This window comes from Oncorhynchus masou, chromosome 24 (genome assembly GCF_036934945.1).
Source record: "Oncorhynchus masou masou isolate Uvic2021 chromosome 24, UVic_Omas_1.1, whole genome shotgun sequence".
Classification (NCBI taxonomy): domain Eukaryota; kingdom Metazoa; phylum Chordata; class Actinopteri; order Salmoniformes; family Salmonidae; genus Oncorhynchus; species Oncorhynchus masou.
In genome coordinates, this window is record NC_088235.1 from 60,402,766 (window position 1) to 60,426,016 (window position 23,251).

The 23,251-nt window shown below is 40.6% G+C and overlaps 1 long non-coding RNA gene and 1 pseudogene across 1 annotated transcript; both read right to left on the reverse strand.

The window, feature by feature from the left end:
• Positions 1–3,351: 3,351 nt before the first annotated feature.
• LOC135511661 (putative nuclease HARBI1) lies at positions 3,352–4,978 on the reverse strand (annotated as a pseudogene).
• A 703-nt stretch (positions 4,979–5,681) lies between these two features.
• LOC135511662 (uncharacterized) lies at positions 5,682–6,872 on the reverse strand. The gene is made up of 4 exons (XR_010451289.1): positions 6,268–6,872; positions 6,004–6,180; positions 5,852–5,913; positions 5,682–5,769 (listed from the first exon to the last, which is right to left on the reverse strand). It is a non-coding gene; the product is annotated as an uncharacterized LOC135511662 (long non-coding RNA).
• Positions 6,873–23,251: the final 16,379 nt, after the last annotated feature.

A 23,251-nucleotide genomic window follows, 5' to 3' on the forward strand; every position in this document is an offset into this window, starting at 1 on the left:
TTTTTATAAATGTTTGCACATATATAAATATATATTTTTATTTTACGTAACTATTCAGACCCTTGGCTATGAGACTCAACTGAGCTCAGGTGCATCCTGTTTCCATTGATCATCCTTGAGATGTTTATACAAGTTGATTGGAGTCCACCTGTGGTAAATTGTTTTGGAAAGGCACACATCTGTCTATATATAAGGACCCATAGTTGACAATGCATGTCAGAGCAAAAACCAAGCCATGAGGTCGAAGGAATTGTCTGTAGAGCTCCGAGACAGGATTGTGTCGAGGCACAGATCTGGGGAAGGGTATCAAAACATTTCTGCAGCATTGAAGATACCCAAGAACACAGTGGCCTCCATCATTCTTAAATGGTTTGGAACCATCAAGACTCTTCCTAGAACTGGCTGCCTGGCCAAACTGAGGCTGTAATCGCTGCCAAAGGTGCTTCAAGAGTAAAAGGTCTGAATACTTACGCTTACAAGTTTTAACACCTTCTCATTCAAGGGTTTTTCCTAATTTTTCCTATTTTCACATTGTAGAATAATAGTGAAGACAAACTATGAAATAACACATGGAATCATGTTGTAAACAAAAATGTGTTAAACAAACCAAAATATATTTGAGATTCTTCAAGTAGCCACTCTTTGCCTTGACAGCTTTGCGCACTCTTGGTATCCTCTCAACCAGCTTCACCTGCAATGCTTTTCCAACAGTTTTGAAGGAGTTCCCACATTTGCTGAGAACTTGTTGGCTGCTTTTTCTTCACTCTTTGGTCAGAGTCAACATCTCAACTGGGTTGAGGTTGGGTGAATGTGGAGGCTAAGTCATCTGATACAGTACTCCATCAAATAGCCGTTACACAGCCGGGAGGTGTGTTGGGTCATTGTCCTGTTGAAAAACAAATGATAGTCACAATTAGCGCAAACCAGGTGGGATGGCCTATCGCTGCAGAATGCTGTGGTAGCCATGCTGGTTAAGTATGCCTTGAGTTCTAAATAAATCATTGACAGTGTCACTAGCAAAGCACCATCATATCACCACCTCCATGCTTCAAGGTGGGAACCACACATGCGGAGAGCATCCATTCACCTACTCTGCGTCTCACAAAGACACGGCGGTTGGAACCCCAAATCTCAAATTTGGACTCATCAGACCAAAGGACAGATTTCCATCGGTCTAATGTTCATTGTTCATATTGGTGTCCTTTAGTAGTGTTTTCTTTGCAGCAATTGAACTATGAAGGCTTGATTCACACAGTCTCCTCTGAACGGTTGATGTTGAGATGTCTGTTACTTGTACTGTGAAGAATTTTTTTGGGGGCTGAAATTTCTTAGGCCGGTAAATCTAATGATCTTCTCCTCTGCAGCAGAGGAAACTCTGGGCTTTCCATTCACGTGCCGGTCCTCTTGAGAGCTAGTTTCCTCATAGCACTTGATGGGTTTTAGCGACTCTACTTGAAGAAACTTTCAAAGTTCTTGAAATTTCCCGTACTGACTGACCTTCATGTCTTAAAGTAATGATAGACTTGTTTCTCTTTGCTTATTTGAGCTGTTCTTGCCATAATATGGACTTGGTCTTTTACCAAATAGGGCTATCTTTTGTAATACCCCCTAAATTGTCACAACACAACTGATTGGCTCAAATGCATTAAGAAGGAAAGAAATTCCACAAATTAACCTTTTACAAGGCACAGCTGTTAATTGAAATGCATTCCAGGTGACTACCTCATGAAGCTGGGTGAGAGAATCCCAAGAGTGTGCACAGCTGTTAAGGCAAAGGGTGGCTACTTTGAAGAATCTCAAATATAAAATATATTTTGATTTGTTTAACACTGTTTTGGTTACTACATGATTCCATGTGTTATTTCATAGTTGTGAAGTCTTCTCTATTACTCTACAATGTAGGAAATAGTAAAATTATTGAATAATTCTTGAATGAGTAGATGTGTCCAAACTTTTTGACTGGTACTTGCTGGAACGGAAAATGTCGGTCCTCAGTACAGTACTGGGTTATTTACAAGGAAGGAGTAGGCTGTCCTTGTAAATAACAATTTGTTCTTAAAACTTCTTAACCTGTTGAATCTAGGGGCCATTTTTTTGGGGGGGGGGGGGGGAGAATAACGTTCCCAAAGTAAACAGGATATTTTTCAGGACCAGAAAATAGAATATGCATATAATTGACCGCTTAGGATAGAAAACACTCTGTTTCCAAAACTGTAAAGATATTGTCTGTGAGTATAACAGAACTGATATTGCAGGCAAAAGAATGAGAGAAATCCAATCAGGAACGCAGTGGTTTCTAAATAAGAGTCCCTTCCTATGCTTTCCTATTGAGCAGTGAATGGGATATCAACAAGATTCCTTTTTCTATGGCTTCCTTAATGTGTCTAGTCTCACAAGACATAGTTTCAGGCTTTTATTTTGAAAAAGGAGCGTGTACAACAACATTGCGTCATTGTCCACACAATTTTTCTGGAAAAAAGGAACATTTGCTATGTAACTGGGAGTCTCGTGAGTGAAAACATCCGAAGCTCATCAAAGGTAAACGATTTAATTTGATTGCTTTTCTGATTTTCGTGACCGGGGCCTGTTGCACAAAACTAGGATAAGGGATTAAGCCAGGATATCTTGGTGATCCTGGCTCAATTGATCCGTAATCCGGTTGCACTAAAGATGGATAGGGGGCAGGAGGATATGTTATGGTATAAATTACCATGGAGATTTATTCTGTGGAGCTAGCCTGCTCCAGACCAGGCTAAATTCCAGGATCTATTTAATCTCATCCCTAATGTCAGTCAGCAGTCACCACAAATGGAAACCAATAGTTATTTCACTGCTCACTATACATTGTTATCACATAACTAGACCCACTGTTATTATTTAAACGTTTGTGATCATTAATTTCAATGATTTTGGATAAAAAATGATTTTTAGATGTTGCTATCATTAGATAATTTACAGTTTCCCATAGACTATAAGGCTATATATAAAATGATAGAATATTAGGGCCACAGAGGGAAAAAAACACAAGTCATAATATTGTAACCAGTTGTTTTAAAGGAGGACAGTTGTTAAAATGACAGATGTGGGGCATTTCGTGAAATTGTACTTCAGTATGGTTTCATAAACAAAGACATGCTGATGTGCCAGAATATTAAGTATCACATTGTCATAAGTATCAAAACTGTAAAAACAATATGTAGCTTTTCTGCAGAAAGAACCAGCCTCATAAATGTATGACTTTATCCTTTTTCTTCAGTGTGGCCCTAGTACTCTGTCATATAAACAAATACACATTCCATATGAATATAAAAACACAATGTGTAACATTATGTTCCTTTATTGAATAAGGACAAAACAAAGCAGGTAAACCATCAGCTCCTTTCGAAACTGAAGTCACAGTGACTCTACAAGATGGAAAGCACAGAATCCAAGCATATTATACAAAATGATACATACACATTCAAAGGTCTGTATATAACACACCCTGCATGTCTGCACACTAAAATAAATGCAGGACAAATCCATACACATCAACTGAACAGACAAATGAATGGATGCAGTAGCCTCCCTGCAGCCTTGTATTACACACAGTATACCGCACAAACATCATAAGAGGCCAAATTCGTCAAAAAACGAACCCAAAAAACCCAAATTCCTCTGCCACCGCAGGACATATTTAACCAAAATTGAAAGCACACATACTAACTAAAATAATTCAACACATATTGGTCCCTCAGCAGCCGACCACTGTCGTCATCAGGGAAGATTGCCGGATTGTCCCAGTCCATGGCTGGTGGCACTCTGGGGGCCCTCTCCTTCCTCAGGCAGGCCACATTGTGGAGGACAGCACAAGCCACAGTAATATCACATGCCCTAACAGGGCTGACCCTTAATTTGTGAAGGCAGTGAAAGCGTGCCTTCAGGAGGCCAAAGGTCATTTCAACTCTGGCCCTGGTCCTGGCATGGGCATGGTTGTAGGCCTGCTGTGCTTCCTGGGGGTCTGTGAAAGGTGTCAGGAGAAAAGGCTGGCAGCCATACCCCCTGTCTCCCAGCAACACACCAGAGAATTCACCTGTCAACACAAAATCTCATCATTACTACCTCATAAACACAGTGATATTCTTGACACAGCCATGATGGTTATAAATAGGGGTTGTGTGGCTTACCTTGTGATAGATTTCAGAGGCCCGAAAGATTCTGGAGTCATGGACTGAGCCAGGCCATTTTGCCACAACATTGCTGATCACACAGTCAGCATTGCAGACCATCTGAAATCATAAGATGAGGAATATTACACCAATCAATGCACATCACTGGCAATGCAGAGTGTTCGTCAATGGACAATATCAAAAAGTTATGTTCACCTGAACATTAATGCTGTGAAAGGATTTCCTATTCACAAAATCGGCCTCATGGGCACCTGAGGGGGCTTTTATCCTTGTGTGTGCAGTCCACTGCACCAATGACATTGGGGAAACCTGTCACACAAAGTAATGAGTATCCTACTATGTGTTAACAGTTGTCCTGTAATTTGTAGATCCTCTTACCTGCAATCCTATAGAACTCCTCTTTGATGTCACAGAGTCTTCTGTGGCCAGGGAAGGAGATGAAGACATCTGCTAATGCTTTGATAGCCAGACACACACTCCTTATTGTGCGGCAAATTGTGGCCTTGTTCAGCTGTTCTGCATCCCCACTGAGTACAGGAAGGCTCCACTAGCAAAAAGCGCAAGGCCACACAAACCATTTGCTCCACACTCAGTGCATGGCTCCGTGCAGTGCGGTGCTTAATCCTGGGACCCAGTAGTCTGCATAGATACCTGATGCCATCTGCAGAAAACCTGTATCTTTCATATAGATGGTCATCAGGGAAGGCCAGTGGGTCCAACCGGTCCCTGAAGACCCTTTCTCGCCTGAAGGCTCTCCTCAGAACAAGTGCTTCTTCATCCACCACATCTCGCACGAATGGGCATGCCATTGTCAGAGCAGAAAGGAACACACAATTTTGGGCCTTCATATAGGCTAGTGGCCACACCTGGTGCTGGGGGTGGGCAAAAGAGGGCAATGCCTTATAACGATGACTTGGTTGTACTGATTGCTGGGAAAATAAAAAAAACCTTAGAAAGATGCCACCGTCCTGTGTGCTCACAATAAGAGCTCATATGTCATGGCTCACTTGACTTTACGAGAATATACCTAATTTTTATTTTGAGCTGTGTCATCTTCTTGGAGCTGGGGGAGGAAAGAAAAATAATGATTAATACATTTGTGTTACAGTTAGCATACAGTGTACATTGAAGGCATATCTCACCTCCCTCTCAAGTTTTTTTATTTCAAGGTCCAGTTTCCTAATTGTCCTCTTTTTTATTTCGGACTCCAGTGCAAGATTTTCCATCTTTTTCTTCTTGTACTGAATGTCTATGTCTGCCAGTTCTATTTGGCGCCGGAGGTGGTTGCCATACAACTTTCTGATAGCTTGTGAGCTCTGTGAACACAATACAATTAGCGCAGCTGGAATTTGGCAGGATGTGGTGTCCTTTTATTAATACGCACTATGTTGCCAGGCTGGTTTTCCCACTGTATAGCATCTGGGTCCTGTAAAATAAATTAGATTTTTTGATTTTGATGAGGACTCCTCACCATTGTAGAGTAAATAGTACTTTCACAGTCTTAACATGATACCTCATGCCTTCTGGAATCCAGAGAGATGGTCTCCTCCTCATCATCGTCTCCATCATGTGCTGTTGCTGCTGCACTGGGGCCTTCACCCTATCACATTTAATCGGATTCATATTGAAGCTAGTAGACAAGACATGCCAGGCCTACAGTATGCCTTTGATGGAGTACTCACTGGATCAGCATCGTCTGGTGCTTGTGCTGGTGGCTCTAACAGGAACACAGTGCTGCCAGACACTGCAAGGCAATAGGTAAACCAAAGTCAGACAGTCCAAATTGATTCAATATGAATGTGGTTGTATCCCATGTAGAGATGGAAGGACATACCTTGAATGAAGCGGGTGGCATCTTGGGAGGAACCTATGCTCGTCTCTTTCCCCCTAGGGATCCCCTCTAAGACGGGCCTGCCTTTATTTAGCTCCAAGGCCATGTCCTCTGCTGGGGTAAGGTCAGCCTTTGGTGACCCACCACCCGTGCCTTGTCTGTGGGTATTCTTTTTCACTGCTAAAACAGTACAGACAATGTGTGAGCAGGCACCTTCTGGGTACAATATATGCTTGTGCTTTGTTAAATATTAGTCAGGGACCATACCATTCTGCAGAATGTTCTTGTATTTGATTTTGACCTGCTGCCATGTCCGTTTTGGCCCGTTCATGTTTAATCTACACACACACACACACACACACACACACACACACACACACACACACACACACACACACACACACACACACACACACACACACACACACACACACACACACACACACATTTAATGGAGTCACACTGCAAAAAATTACTTGGTATTTTTGTCTTGTTTTCAGTAAAAATATCAAAAAATTTATCATAGCTTTATACAGTGTGATGGAGTTACTTTACACAATTTCACTCATATCTGCAGTGCATTTCAATTAAATATTTAACCGTTTCATAATTACAGTACAACTACATTTTTGGAGATGTGAATTAAATATTTGAATTGTAATTGTGATGTTTCAGCGGAGCGGTGAGTGTGTAATTATGCATTACTTACGCATTCAGGCGGTCTGCAATACTTTGCCACGCTTTTTCTCTTTGCTTTATCACTGTGGCGGTGTTGCCTTTCTTCTTAATTATATCTTTTACCTCCTCGTATGCCTCCATGAGGATTTGTGCTTCCGACGGGGAAAAGTACGCGGCTCTAGTTGCCATGGTAAATCAGTTAATCTGTGATCTGTGGCGGGGTCTATTTGAGTGAGCCGTGAGCGCGCACCTATCCAGGATTGGTTTCACCTGGCTTAATGAATCCGTGTCTGCTCATCCTGGCTTGGTCTTTGTGCAACCAATTAAGCCTGGACGCACATGTTTTGGCTTCATTGAGCTCAGCTGAGTCATTTATCCCGGATGTCTTAATTCTACTTTTGTCAACAGGCCCCGGATTGCCTGCTGCTAGCTAGGCATAATGCTATGCTAGGCTATCGATAAACTTACACAAATGCTTGTCTTGCTTTGGCTGTAAAGCAAATATTCAAAATCTGAGATGACCGGGTGATTAATAAAAGGCTAAGCTGTGTTTGAATATATTTCACTTGTGATTTCATGAATATGAATACTTTCTAGTAAGATTTTTTTGTCCGTTGTGTTATGCCACTTAGTGTCAGTTGATGACAATTATCCGGGATGGGTAGATCCAAGAGGTTTTAAGGATCAGTCTCTTTTTTTTAAAATTTTCGCCTAAAATGACATACCCAAATCTAACTGCTTGTAGCTCATGCCCTGGTACCATTTTGAAAGGAAACACTTTGAAGTTTGTGGAAATGTGAAAATAATTTTTGACGATAGAACACAATAGATCTGGTAAATAATAATACAAGGACGAAACCAACTGTTCTTTTGTATTTGTTTGTACATTGTTTTGTACGTCTCTGAAAGCCAAGAGCGAGGCCCTAGTTTATTATTCCAGCCCAGGTGCAATGTAGATTTTGGCCACTAGATGGCAGCAGTGTATGTACAAAGTTTTAGCCTGATCCAATAAACTATTGTATTTCGGCTCAATTTTGTGTCAACCTCAAATGTGCCTAATTTGTTTAATAGTAACTTTTCATGTTCAAAAGTGTGCACACTCCTCAAAAAATATAATGGTATTCTTTCACTGCAATGGCTAATATAAATTCGACAGTGCAGTTAGATTAACAAGAATTTAAGCTTTCTGCCAATATCAGATCTGTCTATGTCCTGAGAAATGTTCTTGTAACATTTCTGCACCCTGATTTTCTAATTCTTGTCTAACCAATACCCAAATGGAGATTAAGTGAAAATAAAAAATCTCATTGATTTATTAAAACCAGTCCCCATGCTTGCCCTCAGAGCAGCACAAACGGTGCTAAAATAGTTGTAGGCTTTTGCTTCTAACTTTTATACGCTCTTTAAATAAATAAGACCTACACCATTTTTAACAGCACATTACTCAACACTAGTGAGACTCATTTTGTCTATGGTAGGCCTACAGTATATTAGAACATATGTTTTTCAATAACGTGACTCTCCGCCAATAATTACATTTAGAGAATTGGAGGACTCTAAATTAATATCTAATGGGCATTTTCCGTTAGTATCTGTGAGTATCTAAGCGGCTTTTATATAATTCTAAATGAATAATAATTGCTTTGTTTAATAAGTAAGAATATTTTGGAGATTTTGTTTTCATTTAACCTAGAAAAGGATAAAGGCAATTTTTTTTGAACATGGGATGAGACATTCTCACTAATTTGTAAGTAAAGCCAATAATTTAGAATTATTTCTGGAGACACCTAACTTGATTATTTAGCAGTCATCACTTGCTTATATGCAGTCAACGCACATCTTAAGAATGTCATGGAATATTTGAACATTTTCGTTTCTCGATGTTTGTCTCAGAGCAGCGCAAAACGGTGCTGAAATAGACGGCCACCGCGGGAACGCTATGTATTCTGTGCCCACTCTTGGTATCTCTCTTCGGTTACACATTCTTGGAATAGCAGAACATATATAATAGAGGTCGACTGATTTATGATTTTTTTTCAACGCCGATACCGATTTTATTGGAAGACCAAAAAAAGACGATACCAATTTTAATCTGGCTTTTAATTTTTTATATATATATATATATATATTTGTAATAATGACAATTACAACAATACTGAAATAACACTATTTTAATATAATACATCAAATCTATTTAGTCTCAAATAACGAAACATGATCAATTTGGTTTAAATAATGCAAAAACATAGTGTTGGAGAAGAAAGTAAAAGTGCAATATGTGCCATGTAAAAAAGCTAACGTTTAAGTTCCTTGCTCAGAACATATGAAAGCTGTTGGTTCAATATGCCCAGTTAAGAAGTTTTAGGTTGTAGTTATTATAGGAATTATGACGCATTGACTATTTTCTCTCTCTACCATTTTTGTATTTCAAGTACCTTTTGACTATCGGATGTTCTAATAGGCACTTTAGTATTGCCAGCCTAATCTCAGGAGATGATAGGCTTGAAGTCATAAACAGCACTGTTAATCAAGCATTGCTAAGAGCTGCTGGCAAACGCAGTAAAGTTTGAATGAATGCTTACGAGCCTGCTGCTGCCTACCACCGCTCAGTCAGACTACTCTATCAAATGTCAAATCATAGCCTTAATTATAATAGAATAAACACAGAATTGGTCATTTAATATGGTCAAATCCAGAAACTATAATTTAAAAAAACAAAACGTTTATTCGTTCAGTGAAATATGGAACCGGGTGGCAACCCGAAGTCTAAATATTGCTGTTACATTGCACAGCATTCAATGCTATGTCATAATTATGTACATTTCTGGCAAATTAGTTCGCAACAAGCCAGGCGGCCCAAAATCTTGCATATACCCTGACTCTGCATGCAATGAACGCAAGAGAAGTGACACAATTTCCCTAGTTAATATTGCCTGCTAACATGAATTTATTTTAACTAAATTTGCAGGTTTAAAAATATATACTTCTGTGTATTGATTTTAAGAAAGGCATTGATTTTTATGTGTAGGTACATTCGTGCAGCTATTGTGCTTTTTTTGCGAATGTGCTTTTGTTAAACCATCCCCCGTTTGGCGAAGTAGGCTGTGATTCGATGATAATTTAACAGGCACCGCACCGCATTGAATATATGCAACGCAGGACATGCTAGTTAACCTAGTAATATTGTCAACCATGTGTTGTTAACTAGTGATTATGTGAAGATGGATTGTTTTTTTTACAAGAAGTTTTAATGCTAGCTGGAAACTTACCTTGGCTCCTTGCTGCACTCGCGTAACAGGTGGTCAGCCTGCCACGCAGTTTCCTCGTGGAATGAAATGTAATCGGCGTCCTAAAATACCAATTTATTATGAAGACTTGAAATCGGCACGAGTTAATCAGTCGACCTCAAGCTCGTCAGAGCTTTTGTTAGTTTATTTTATTTTAAATTAGCACCCTTATGTAGACCTAGCCACACCCACATCTGCCCATGCATCGAAAGGGGTTGGAGGTTAAGGAAAAACATATAAGGGCTACCAAATATATAAATATTCAAATAAAGTGTGTACATAAAACGTATTAAATACGTCTGTAAAACCACAATGAGGACATCGACCTACCAAGCAAGTTTTCATAACTCATTGGGTACAGGTTAAGAAAAACGTCAGAGTAATCTGAAATAGGGGCATAATCCATGTTCATATTTATAACATAACATACATAGGCTTTTCATCATTAAGACCTTCAGATAATAATGTCTGGAGGGTAAAAATCCAAAAACATTACCTTTTTTACTCAGAATATTATTTATATCACCTCCCCTGTCTGATATCTTAACTTTCTCTATGCCACATAATCTAAAGGTAGAAATGTCATGTTTTAGGTCATTAAAATGTACTGCGACTGGATTATCCCTGTTGTTTCTGCTAAGTGGACTTTTATGTTCACTGATTCCCTGTTTTAGAGAGCGAGAGGTTTTACCTACATAGCACAGCCCACATGGACATTTAATAATGTAGTTGACATGGGTGTTGGAGCGCGTAATAATGTCATTTATATGGAACTGTTTTACTGTATGTGGGTGGCAGAAATATTCACACTTCATCATATTGTTGCACTGTGTCCAATGATAAAACATGCCGGTGTTCCTTGACCGCAGCTCCCACTCTTCACGAGTTCAAAGTATATGTGGTTGTGAACATTCCAGAGTGTTCTTTAGCTTTAGCGGGTCTTTGTTCTAGCAGTTTGTCTCGTGGTTTCCCCACTGCCAAATTAAGAGCTTCATCCACACATTGTGGAGAATAGCCTCTTCTTAGAAATGTATTGCGAATCCCTGCTGCTTTTTCAAAATAGTCCTGAAAATGATTTCTTCGGGGGGGTTCACACCTAGCTCGGCTATTAGACAATTCTTTACTAAAGGTTGAATAGTCTATTGTTCAGCTAAAATCCCATCCTGCAATGCTTGTGAAAAACTAATAATTTTCCCCCTTTCCAAGTTAAAGATTCCAATTGATAAAGTGTTTTTAGCCACAATCGGCCCCAACCATAATTAATACATTTGGGCACAGTCGATAGCGTGCTGGACTTCGGGCTAGAATGTTGAGGGTTCGGAACCTGCTCCCTGTTTGTTTCATTACATTATTATGCCGGTTGCAGAGCAAATAGCCTGTCATGTTTCTAGTCTATTGAGTAGTTACAGTGTTTAATCATTGATGTCCCAGAAACCGGATTGGTAAAAACTGTTGAAGTGTATAATGAATGAGTGTGATACACCTGGTATTGGTGGAGTGGTTGAAATACGAGTTTTAATGACTCCAACCTAAGTGTATGTCGACTTCTTCAACTGTATGTTGAAGAAGTGTACATACACTTAGGTTGGAGTCATTAAACTTGTTTTTCAACCACTCCACAAATGTCTTGTTAACAAACTATAGTTTTGGCAAGTCAGCTAGGACATCTACTTTGTGCATGACACAAGTAATGTTTCCAACAATTGTTTGCAGACAGATTATTTCACTTATAATTCACTGTATCACAATTCCAGTGGGTCAGAAGTTTACGTACACTAAGTTGACTGTGCCTTTAAACAGCTTGGAAAATTCCAGAAAATGTTATGGCTTTAGAAGCTTGGAGGTGTACTTGTCAATTGGAGGTGTACCTGTGGATGTATTTCAAGGCCTACCTTCAAACTCAGTGCCTCTTTGTTTGACATCATGGGAAAAACAAAAGAAATCAGTCAATACCTCAGAAAAACAATTGTAGACCTCCACATGTCTGGTTCATCCTTGGGTGCAATTTCCAAATGCCTGAAGGTACCACGTTCATCTGTACAGACAATAGTACGCAAGTATAAACATCATGGGTCCACGTAGCTGTCATATTGCTCAGGAAGGAGACGCGTTCTGTCTCCTAGAGATGAACGTACTTTGGTGTGAAAAGTGTAAATCAATCCCAGAACAACAGCAAAGGACCTTGTGAAGATGCTGGAGGAAACAGGTACAAAAGTATCTATATCCACAGTAAAACAAGTCCTATATTGACATAATCTGAAAGGCCACTCCGCAAGGAAGAAGCCACTGCTCTAAAACCGGCATAAAAAACCCCAGACTATGGTTTGCAACTGCACATGGGGACAAAGATCGTACTTTCTTGGTGAAATGTCCTCTGATCTGATGAAACAAAATTAGAACTCTTTCGCTATAATGACCATCGTTATGTTTGGGGGGAAAAAGGAGCACGCTTGCAAGCCAAAGAACACCATCCCAACTGTGAAGCATGGGGTTGGCAACATCATGTTGTGGGGGTGCTTTGCTGCAGGAGGGACTGGTGCACTTCACAAAATAGATGGCATCATGTGGGAGGAAAATTGTGTGGATATATTGAAGCAACATCTCAAGACGTCAGTCAGGAAGTTAAATCTTGATCGCAAATGGGTCTCCCAAATGGACAATGACCCCAGGCATACTTCCAAAGTTTTGGCACAATGGCTTAAGGACAACAAAGTCAAGATATTGGAGTGGCCATCACAAAGCCCTGACCTCAATCCCATAGAAAATTTGTGGGCAGAACTGAAAAGGCATGTGCGAGCAAGGAGGCCTACAAACCTGACTCGGTTATACCAGCTTTGTCAAGGGGAGTGAGACAATTCACAACGTATTGTGGGAAGTTTCTGGAAGTCTACCCAAAACATTTGACCCAAGTAAATTCTTTAAAAGGCTATGCTACCAAATACTAATTGACTGTATGTAAACTTCTGACCCACTGGGAATGTGATGAAATAAAAGCTGAAATAAATCACTCTACTATTTTTCTGACATTTCACATTCTCAAAATAAAGTGGTGATCCTAACTGATCTAAGACAGGGAATTTTTACTAGGATTAAATGTCAGGAATTGTGAAACATTTAAACTCTGTTTTTTTTGTCTATGTAAACTTCCGACTTCAACTGTATGTATATGTGCTGATTGGAAATGATGCAGACAATTACATTGATAGAAGCCACAAACTATATGCAATTTTAAAACTGATCAACTCCCCAGAACTTTAATACATATTATTATTGCCATTTTTGTCATCTGTGTGTACTATCCCTTTAATATTAAGTGGGAGGGATTCTTGAAAAACAAATAACCTACTAATAGGAACAGCACCATCTACTGGTAAGATCTTGGTAATATCAGGATGCAGAATTGGACATAAAACCAAACAACTTTAATGGCTAATTTCTCTGTACTGGGTAAAATACAACACCAAATTCACTGAGAATACATCACAGCTCCATACTACTTTTCAGACATAGAGAACTGATACTGTATACTGGTTGTTTGGGTGGGTTTGGTCAGGGGTCCGTGTGTGGCTTTTAACCATTTCTTTGGATTCCTCATGTGTTAAGTTGGGTCCAAATTGGATGTTGGGTAGTATTTTTATTGGATATTATTTTGCTTAAGTTCTCATGATATTGCAAGAATGCTAATCTTATCTGTTTCTAACTATATCAATCATTTCATAACAATCTGAGATGATGGGTTTCATGGCTTGCTGAAATTACATGGAACCACCCATCAGTAATACTGTGTGACCAAACAAAGCAGGGCACTCCTAAATGCCGTTTGTCCAGGATTTGACAACATTTTATGGACCAGAGAGCATTCTGGCACCACGCGGTGGCCTGGTGAGTGACTGATGATTATAGCATGATTAACAGTGTGTGATGTAAGGTATACTACATGGCCAAAAATATGGGGACACCCCTTCAAATGAGTGGATTCAGATATTTAAGCCATATCCATTGCTGACAGGTGTGTAAAATCGAGCTCACAGCCATGCAATCTCCAGTAGATTGGACCGTACTGAAGAGCCACCTTTCCAACGAGTCAGTTCGCCAAATTTCGGCCCTGCTAGAGCTGCCCCGGTTTATTGTAAGTTATTTTATTGTGAAGTGGAACTGTCTAGGAGCAACAACGGCTCATCCGCGACATGTTAGGCCATACAAGCTCACAGAATGTGACTGCTGAGTGCTGAAGCGTGTTAAAATCGTCTGTCCTCAGTTGCAATACTCACTACCCAGTTTCCATGGCCTGAGCAGCTGCACACAAGCTCAACACCACCATGTGCATTGCCAATTATTGGCTGGGGTGGTGTAAAGTTCGCCGCCATTGGACTCTGGACCAGTTGAAATATGTTCTCTGGAGTCACGAATCACGCTTCACCTTCTGGCAGTCCGACGGACGAATCTGGGTTTGGCGGATGCCAGGAGAATGCTACCTGCCCCAATGCATAGTGCCAACTGTAAAGTTTGGTGGAGGGTGAATAATGGTCTGGGGGTGTTTTTTTCATGATTCGGGCTTGGCCCCTTCCCATGAAGGGAAATCTTAACGCTACAGCATACATCGACCTTCTAGAGGATTCTGTGCTTCCAACTTTGTGGCAACAGTTTTTGGGTAAGGTATTTGTGTGCCTATACACCAACTGTGTGTGTGAGGGGGGGGGGGTGTTGATGTGTTTGTTCATTACCATGATATATATATATTTACTGCATTAATTCATGTTTGTTAGTAGGGCTATAATGCATGAATTGGTATGAGTGTGTAAATATTCCTCCATGTGTATATTCATTAGATATGTTTGATTTTCAGTATGTAGGTCTGTGTTGCAATGTGCCCCAGTATTATGTTGCCTGTCCTGTCTCTGTGACTGCTCTGTGCTGCAGACACTTATTTTTAGCTGTTTGTCACCTACAAATCATGAATGTGCTGCGTAGTGCATTTCCCTCTACTGCCTAGCCCCCACTCTGCTCCTGACCAGCTAACCTTTACTGTTACTGCCTCCTGCCTACTCACCACCACACTTCCCCCTCACAGCTCTGCAAACACTGGAGCTTCCTAGCTGACCACCCTTGTTGTGTATAGCCTATGTCCAAATACACTGAGTTTCCATCATTTTAGGGGATACCTCAACCATGTCTGTGACTATAACACTAACGGGCTATAAGTGTATATAGAGTCGTCTCAGTCTACTAGATACAGAGCCACAGTACACCACTAGTACAACTGCTTTTGCTGTGTTAGAACCCCATGTGGCGGTGCCCTGCGGTAGTGGTGCAGAGTGATGACCTCATTCTGTCCCGCGGTGATGACCCGGTTCTGTCTTCCTGCTCAGTGCAGTGATGCTGAATCAGAATGGGGAATATTTCAGAGACCGAGAGAGGAGGGGGAGTCCTGTGCTGCAGTCAGTCCAACTTTCCTCTTGTACTTTTCCATGGCAACTGGAAGACGGACGAGAGGTATTTACATTATGACCAGGTGACCAGTGTGGAGGAAGGGGGAGGTGTGTGTGTGTGTCCTTGTCACCCATCCAATCAGTGGAGTTTTTTTTTTGGCCTAGCCCTGCAGAGTGCAGATGGTGGAGTGTCCTTGGTTGGCAGATAGAGGGGGTGCTGTCTGACTGACAGCGTGTCTCAAGATATTGTGTTGAGATACAAGGTGCTAAAGTTAATGGTAGAGAGCTGATTTTGAGGGCTCCAGTCTACTTCATTCTTAGCATTCTGATCTCATTTTCCCATGAAGTGGGACAATAAACTTTGATTTAGATTTGAAGTGACCTTGAACTGATATAACCCATGTTAAAGTGAGTACAGTCTGGTATTATATCAAATCCTTGCAGCGGTGAGTCTGCTTTAACATTTCAAATAAATATGACAGCTTGGATCTTGAAAAATACAATGCCTGTGCCCTGGTCTCTGTTCAACCAAAATATAGTGACACAGCGGGGTTGTGGCCATAGGCATGGTGAAATAGCTTTTTTACATTCCGTTTAAATTAGGTTTTGACGCTTTTTGCAGATATTCTTTTTTTTAAACATTTTTTTTACTTGTGGAGGGTGGTCTGAGCACTCACAAACAACTCTTTAGGCTAGGGGGGAGAGAGCTCTTTCTCTCTGGAGCCCTGGTCGCCGGCAATTTTTTCTCTTTCTCTGATGTACGGTCGTCCGTGCAACCTCAACCACCACTCTCCCTCCTTCCTTCCCTCCCTCCCCCAGTTCCCAAGGTCTATGCTGCTTTTCCTGGAATTGGAGGCAAGCAGGAACACACAGCTTCCAGATTCCTGCTTCTCTCTTCCGTTCTCTGCCCAGGTTTTGAGGGTAATTGTTATTTTGCTCCTTTTGTTTTTTTAAATATTTTCTTTTATTACTTGGGTCGGAAAGGCACAAAGGACCAAAATACTAGTTTAACTAGGTGAAAAGGCTGGTGTCTGCGTGCTGCAGTCAGTCAGACTGACAAGGGTCGGCTTGTCAGTGTGTCAGTTAGTGGCGTTTCGGTCGTACCACAGCCCCGGATCCAGGCTCCTGCTGCTTTTTAGAAGGCTGTAATACAGGGCCCTCCAGAAACACACACAAATAAACCCCTGCAAGCACAAACACACACACAACAATTTGTACACACACACACTTACTTCCTCACACACACCTGCTCTTGTACGTATGTGCATATATTAATGCATACTGACGCACAGACCGAGCATGTGAGTGTGTGTGTCAGCAATTTGCAGGGTGGTCTAAAACTATACTGTGACTGAAATAAGGCTCCGATTCAGAACAGAACCGGTATAGGAATGGATTTGATAAAGACCTCCCTCAGTCTTTCACACAGTTTACGTTTAAACCATTTATTTCTGCTTACTACGATTACATTGCGGTGTCTTTGATTTACTGATATACTCTGTGTGTGTGTGTGTGTGTGTGTGTGTGTGTGTTTGTGTAGTAGGCTTATGTATATAGGGTACACTGTTTGTCTTTTTGGAAACACATTTTATTGGACGTTTTTCAGTACATTTTTAATATTTGTAGCTACTTTTTAAAATAAATGCCTGCAGTCAACTGGGGCCATCGTATTTATACTGTTTATCATAGAAAGAATGTAGCCAGCTACATTTCGTCATGTTTTTCTTAAAGTTAATCTTGCATTTTATCGCAGCGAAGTTGGCTGGCTACACCGAGAAAAGTAGCTACACCTGTCTGCTGATAGAATGCCTGTTCGTGAATTCTCGTGGACAAATGCAACTGAAGCACAACATGAGTCTGATGCCAAGCAGATATTTCAATAAGACGTATTTTCCGTCTGCATTTACAAAACGCAGCAAGTTATTTGCTTGCTTTCAGAATTCTGAGTTCACCTTATCCCGAAGTTTAGCTTGCTAATTAATCAAAGTAAGTGGCTGAATTAATCAAGTGCCGGGGCATCATATTGTGTCAGTTTTCTGCCGTGTTTGAGAAGTCAAAGACCGTTGCGTGAGTTATTTATACAGCTGCCACTATCCTGAATTCCTTGCGGTTTTTTTTCTTCTCCCTTCTCTGTTCCCGGCCCGTCTTCTCCGAGCAGAGCACTTCGACTGTGTGTGTAATTTTACAATGCTATGCTTGCTTTACTTGTCTGTCATTGTGAAGCGCTCTGGGAGACAGACACGTGTAATGGGCCTCCTAAGAACATGTCTCAGTTTGTCCAACACATCCCTCTATGGTTACCGAAACCCATTCCCCCTCTCTTCCCACTCCTCCTCTTCCCTTCTTCCTTCCAGATCCTCATGCAGGCATTCCCCAATCGTAGGGTGCCACCTCTAACCTCTGACACGTTACTTTCCCGAGGGAACCGTCATGTATCCGCCCCCAGACTCCCCCGGTCTGTCTCGTTGTCTGTCTCATAAGCTCTTCATATCACTCTCTCATTTGTTCCCCCTCACACTGTCTACTATGCAATTTCCACTTCATTTCAGTGCTGTACAGTTACTGTCTCTGAAACATGCACATGATTATGCAAATGGAGCTGCTGACAAATAGAAACAGGTTCACTCTCACACACACAGATGGTAGAATACAGGTCCTTATCCATGGGGTAGTGGAAAAAACGTTAGTGTCGTGACTCCAGGCCAGGGCCTTCCTTCTCTGGGCTAGAGTGTTTTACTGGAAAGGGCGCCATGACACTTCATTGAACCAAGGCCCTGTGCTCTGGCCTCGTAGCTTATAATGCAGTGTGGGTGTGAGATGGTGAAACTGGCACCACTAGGGCTGTGGTGGTCAGGAAATTCCGTCAGCTGGTTATTGTCAAGCAAATAACTGTCGGTCTCACGTTATTTGAAGTTAAATAACGTAAACACATTTAGCGTCTCCTGGCTTCCACACACAGCCTACAAGCCATTTTTAAAAAGTAAGAAATCCATGTAATTTAGCCAACACCTTCACAATAAATGCATTATTGAATTTAGACGGGTCTTAAGAAGCATGATATGAAGAAAATTTAGTCTGTCAGAAGACCAGAATAGCATACTGAGTTGTCCTGTGGGCTACACTAGTTCATTTAGCAGACAATATTTGCTTATAATTATTGCATTATTTTATAGTATGATGAATACAATTGAATAAACTATAAATATTTCTCCAAATGATGTGAGGGAGTGCGCACATGCTGCTATTCAGTGTTTAGGGGTTAACAAAGATAGGTACTCCTATGTGCTTAGTTTAGTTATTAATGTAACTTTAGTTGTACAAACGTCGGGCTATATGTTTTGATTTTTAATACATTATAAGGCTGAATGATGAGACTAATGATGATTTGAAAAAGGTTGCTTGAAAGGCATGAGCTCTGCTTTGTTTTTTTGCTCAGGCTGTACGCACTCCAATAGTCTCTCATTCACAATTTGACAAGCACTTGATAATGCCTCCAATTTCAAGGCGGCATCCCCTTTGTGGTTGTCATGCACCCTAAGAAAAATCCATACCTTTTTGTGGCCTGGAGTGCTGCGTTGTGCCCTTCTCCCTGAGTGTGCTGCGCAATCCGAAGCGCCTCTCACATGGCTCTGTCATGTGATCAGGTCTTTCTCACAGGCTACAAGTGAAGACAGACACATTGGGGACGTAACTGTGCATGTCCATTTCCAATTCCAAGGTGCATATTGAAGATACTGGAAGAACTGTCCACATTTACTTTTCGTCAGCCAACAAGATGAGTAGGCCTAATGAACAGCAAAAGCATTAGCCTATGTTTTTCCCACGCAACATGTGGAATGGCTGTCATAATATTTAAAAAAGTGATATTTTGAAAGCCCAAGACCATACTTTTTTTTTTGTAGCCAATTTAGATTTTTTTGTTGAGGGTTTACATGTACATAATCTATTTCATATTATACGATTATAAAACCTACCTGTAGATTGCCAATCAAAATAAGAAAAAAACCTGCAAGAAGTACATAGTTTAATAATATATAATACATTCTGTCAATATGTCTCCATGCAACTCCCCCACATCTTTGGAAACAGCACAAGCCCATGTTTAAAAAAAATCCACATTTCATCTCTTTCCTACCCTCACTCCGCTTTGTTAGGGAGCAGGCGTAGGGTCTTACATTGAGAGTATCTACATTATGATACCGATGGAAAATAATAGTAAACGTCCTCGCACTGTCATCTGTGTATGTTTTCAGCAAACATTTGTATTTACATAAGATTCAACAACTGAGACACAAACTGAAAAAGTTCCACAGACATGTGAGTAACAGAAATGGAATAATATGTCCCTGAACAAAGGGGGGGGGGGATCAAAATCAAAAGGAACAGTCAGTATCTGTTGTGGCCACCAGCTGCATTTAAGTACTGCAGTGCATCTCTCCATGGACTGCACCAGATTTGCCAGTTCTTGCTGTGAGATGTTATCCCACTCTTCCACCAAGGCACCTGCATTTTTCCGGACATTTCTGGGGGGAATGGCCCTAGCCCTCACCCACCGATCCAACATGTCCCAGACGTGCTCAATGAGATTCAGATCCGGGCTCTTTACTGGCCATGGCTGAACAATGACATTCCTGTCTTGCAGGAAATCATGCACTGGTCCAGCGACGGTGTTTTTGTGCCTGTTGTTGCCGGTGACGTCTGGTGAGGACCTGCCTTACAACAGGCCTACAAGCCCTCAGTCTAGCCTCTCTGCCTATTGCGGACAGTCTGAGCACTGATGAAGGGATTGTGCGTTCCTGGTGTAACTCGGGCAGTTGTTGTTTCCATCCTGTACCTGTCCAGCAGGTGTGATGTTCTGATGTACCGATCCTGTGCAGGTCTTGTTACACATGGTCTGCCACTGCGAGGACGATTCAGCTGTCCGTCCTGTCTCCCTGTAGCGCTGACTTAGGCGTCTCACAGTACGGACATTGCAATTTATTGCCCTGGCCACATCTGCAGTCCTCATGCTTCCTTGCAGCACGCCTAAGGCACGTTCACGCAGATGAGCAGGGACCCTGGGCAACTTTCCTTTGGTGTTTTTCAGAGTGTGTAGAAAGGCCTCTTTTAGTGTCCTAAGTTTTTATAACTATAACCTTAATTGCTTAACTACCGTTCCACAGGTGCATGTTCATTAATTGTTTATGGTTCATTGAACAAGCATGGGAAACGGTGTTTAAACCCTTTACAATGAAGATCTGTGGAGTTATTTGGATTTTTATGAATTATCTTTGAAAGACAGGGTCCTGAAAAGGGCCGTTTCTTTTTTTTCTGAGTTTATATTTTCAAAAGCATGCGAGTCTCGCTCGTGTTTATGTTTCAGAACCTCTGCAGGCTTTTAGGGTTGCCTATACGCGATCGAGCAAAATAGTAGCCCTACACTTGATTTAGGCTACATTATTGCATGCTAAATGTTTCTTATCAGTTGTAGATACGCAAACAAATAGATGAGCTATAGGCCTAACACCCACTTATGTTCCCAGCGAGAGACCAATTAACCAAATATACGTAGATTCAGTGAAACAAAATCACATTGGTTGATCAAATCAAATGTATTTATATAGGCCTTCGTACATCAGCTGATATCTCAAAGTGCTGTGCAGAAACCCAGCCTAAAACCCCAAACCGCAAGCAATGCAGGTGTTGAAGCACGTTGATCAGACAAGTCACAGGCTTTTGATCAAGAGGAAGCCTATCCGACTGAGTAAAGAGCTAAATAATCCACTTGCTAACCCCTTACACTCATGGGAATTGGCCTATGGATGGGACTACCTTGAAATGATGCTTACAGAAGAAATATGGAATGTATAACCATGGTAGCAGTTAAGTTTGGGGATTATGGGAAAATGATTAGACCAATGGTGAAGACACAGCAGTTCACGAGACTAAATCCAAACATTGTACTGTTGATTTTATGTGTATTTGACATTTACTGTACTTATCGCCCACATTTGTTGATAATGAAATCTGAAAATACTCTGGATACGTTCCATAATATGATAAGAATATTTTTGAGCTCTCCTAGCTGTGCTGTTGAGGAACTAGAGCAAGTACACTTGTGGTGGTTTGATTTGGACCACAGCCCTGCATCTCCCCCTTTTACGCAATTACTGTTTTTGTTTACGCAATTCAAAAACGGTCCATTTTATAAATCACAATCTGTGTCAGGTGGGCATAATTTGAAAGCTTGTTCTTTTGCCAACATGACTAGCTAAATTATAAACTGGAAATGTGAAGTGCACATTTGGGTGTTTGGCTTGCTTGTATGACGTCAAAGCAGTATTTATTATAATCTTCAATGTCTCATCTTTCAAAATATATGCATGGAGTCCTCATTTACAGCATTTCCCTCATTTTCGATGATCTTTGGGGTGCAAAAGTTGACCAATTAGCGGTGGGGATGGGGCAACTTCTTGTTTCATGTGGTACTCCAGTTCGGAACGGCTGTCAGTCAACCCATACAGAGCTGTGATGCGGAGACCCTGAGCTCTAACGTCATGTATAGAATTTGCGCTCCAATCTAGGTATGTGTCAATGTCCAAATCTGCCATTTTCAACCCATATATATATATATATATATATAAACAATGCTACCTAATATGTTTACATACCCTACATTATTCATCTCATATGTATATACTGTACTCTATATCATCTACTGCATCCTTATGTAATACATGTATCACTAGCCACTTTAACTATGCCACTTTGTTTACATACTCATCTCATATGTATATACTGTACTCGATACCATCTACTGTATCTTGCCTATGCTGCTCTGTACCATCACTCATTCATATATCTTTATGTACATATTCTTTATCCCCTTACACTTGTGTATAAGACAGTAGTTTTGGAATTGTTAGTTAGATTACTTGTTGGTTATTACTGCATTGTCGGAACTAGAAGCACAAACATTTCGCTACACTCGCATTAACATCTGCTAACCATGTGTATGTGACAAATACATTTTGATTTGATATATACGGGTACGAGTGTAGTAAAGGGCTACGCTACATAACACGCTGTCAAAATGTTTTTTGATCAGTACTAATAAATGAGCCAACTAGACAAGATGATCGTGAGCAGCACTCACCTCAACTAAGCTAACCTTTCCCCCCAGCCTAATTGTAGCCTATATCCAATTGAAGATTCATTGGAAGGAAAAACAATTCTGACATTGATTGATTTATCAAGACTGAAAGCAGTATGATGGCATTGTCCCTAATCAAAACGGTGCTGAAATGATCATCTAGTTCAGGGTTTCCCAAACTTTTTCACTCAGGCCCCCTTTCCAGCATTGTGAACACACCCCTCTTGTTGGTGGAAAGAAAATTGTGCAGGTTTAAAGCTTATTTCCTGCAATTCTACAGAATTTTTCATGTGTTTCAGAGATAATTTAGCATTTTTTAATTATATATATTTTTTAAAGATAATTGACTTGCAATTCTGTACACTTTTCCATGTCTAACAGTCAAATGTTTGGACACCTACTTATTCAAGGATATTTTTTTATTTTTTTTTACTATTTTCTACATTGTAGAATAATATTGAAGACAAACTATGATAAAAAAAAACTTCATAATGGTAATCATTTACTTGAATGGTTAATCTGTAGTCTTGATAAACTGGGTAAATCAAGATGTAGCGTAGGCCTATTTTACAATACAGTTGAACGCAATCCTCAATAGGAGTTATTGAGTATGTGCTTGTTCTGGCTGATTTTCATGGGGATTTCTGTTGCCCTTCCATCTGTTTTGGAAATTATTTTATGGTACTGATCAACATTTTGCAAAGAAGAAGCAATATCTTCTTTTA